Source organism: Capsicum annuum, chromosome 3 (assembly GCF_002878395.1).
Source record: "Capsicum annuum cultivar UCD-10X-F1 chromosome 3, UCD10Xv1.1, whole genome shotgun sequence".
Classification (NCBI taxonomy): domain Eukaryota; kingdom Viridiplantae; phylum Streptophyta; class Magnoliopsida; order Solanales; family Solanaceae; genus Capsicum; species Capsicum annuum.
The window spans coordinates 251812386-251814914 of NC_061113.1; positions in this window are offsets into that span (position 1 = coordinate 251812386).

Below are 2529 nucleotides of genomic sequence, written 5' to 3' on the forward strand. Positions count from 1 at the left end.
AAATATGTTTGAGGTAGTGTTGTATTTATCAAGAGTGGTGAAGGGGGAATGCAACATAATGGAAGGTGTTCAAATTTACATTTGAATGGAATCCTATAAATGGTAATTGAAAGGACGTATTAATAGTTACGTGATTTTAAACTTTATCTTCATTTGATAATGTCAAAGATCACTTCTAAGTTCTAAATATTTAAGTTTTCGTAGCATAAGTGCTTTTCAAGTGGATAATGAAAGTACTTTTACAATGAAACTGTATTCTAAAAATAGTTCGGACATCATCCAACTTGGATATGAACCTCTTGTAGATATTCTTGTACATGCTACCTAAATGTTAGACTTAACTCAGCTGTAATTAATTATAAAACCAAAATGATAACAAGGGGCAGGATTAGAGATCTAACTTTCATCAGAATATACTATTGCAGGATATCTCACTATTTTTGTTGTTATTGTTAAAACCTTTCACTATGACACCTGAATAGTTGGGGCTTCCAAACCTTTTCTATCTATTTTTAGAAGTAGGGCTTTGTTCGTGTTCTAAATATTAACTCAAATTTATTTTCTTAGTTCAATAACTACTGAAAGTATATCAATTTGTGAATATTGAATTTGTATTAAGGATATGCAGGTTATGCAAGTTGAGTTTTGAGGTTTTGTTTTGTAGATCTGACTGTCGCTGAATTGAAATCGGACAACCAAAATAATTGAAATGGTGAAGGAGAAGGAAATAGTGATTGATGTAAGAATTTCTTTAAGGTTCCATTAGTATAATATCTACTTTTTATATTTTATTTTGTCAAGTTGTTACTGAAAGTGTTTTCGCTTCTTAAATAGTTGTAGATAATATCAGTAGCACTTTATTTTCAATATGTTTTTTCTTTAGTATAAAGTGTATAATAATTAATAGATTTCTTAACAATCTTAGGGGTTGTTTGGTTGAGAATGTAATTATACTGGGATTAGTTATGTTGAGATAAATTATGATGGGATAAGTTATACTGAGATTATTTTTTATTGAGTGTTTGGTTTGTTGTATTCAAAGTAATATGCATGGTATAATTTCTAAGAATAAATTAATTGATTACCAAAATACCCTCTATCTTATTTAACTTAATTTTTTGTGTGTGCATTTCCATAATTATATCATTTGTATTTTAAAAATAAAATTTTCATCTTATTTAACTTTAATTTTTTGGCGTGTGTTTTTTCATGGTTATGCCGTGTGTGTTTAAATTTAGTTTGAAATAAAAACTTTCAACTTAAGTTTGTTAAAGCAAAAGAGGATTTGTTGTTTATGTCACTTCATTTAAACACATATCACTCATATAATATAGAATATTAAAATTCATTTAATTGATACATATAATAGCAATTTTTAAGTGATTAAAAAACTATTTAATTTAAAATATGTAATTCAACAATGGAGTAGACATTTTTATTATTTTTTAGAGAAATTAAAATATATAAATAAACATAATAATTATTCAAATAAATTTAACATACCATATACTCATAAATAAAATATTTTTTAAATGTGTATGAATCTCTAATATTTCATGTTAAATTATTTATTTTGTTCTAAATTTCATAAAATATTGATAATCTCATTTTTTGTTAAAAAAATTCATCATCAAAAAATGTGAAAAAGAATTACTCTCATTTTTCATTATTTAGTATCACTAATATTTGAAGAGTCAAATTATATTTTTTTTTAAATTAAATTTTTAAATATTTTTAGCTAAATATAAAAATATTTTTTTATTTAATAACTAAGCATGTATTAAGTTAGAAAAGGAATGTCAACATACTTAATAACTTGTAAATGATTTTATATATATATATATATATATATATATATAAAGTGATAACCTAAGAATTTGGAGGGCAATTGTGTCCTTTACTAATTTTATCCCAAGGATAAATAATGATGGGATTGTTATCCCACCAAATGAGTGGATAACTTATTCCGGTACTATTTATTAGTCCCGGAATAAGTTATCCCGAATATTACCAACCAAACATGCATTAAAAATTTTATTCCGAGATTATTATTTTATTTCAAAATTATTTATTTTTGTACCTTAAACCAAACGGCCCCTTAATGAGTTCAATGATGTTATTTGCTTATAGATACTTTTATTAATTCTCTATTGTTAAAGTCAGTGTCCAGTATGACCTTCTTTTCTGTAAGTAAGATGGTAGAAACATTTCATCTAGATGAAACTACAGGTGTTACATTTAAAGTTTTTATTTCAAGCGCTTAAAGAAAGAGTTGTAACATATATACTAATCATTATGAGTATAAACATTAGTGTTTTGTGGTTAATGTTATTTTACAAGTTGTTATAAGTTATTTAGCTATGATAATAGTTTATGGTAAAATTACAAAGACATTTTTTTTTAATGATCTTTTTTTGTTTTTGTTTAAAGATTAACTAATATTAATTCTTTCATAATAGTTAATGACAAAAGAAGCAATATGGCTAAATCGTCTAGCAAAAATTTTTTGAAATCTTGGCCCTCAACAAG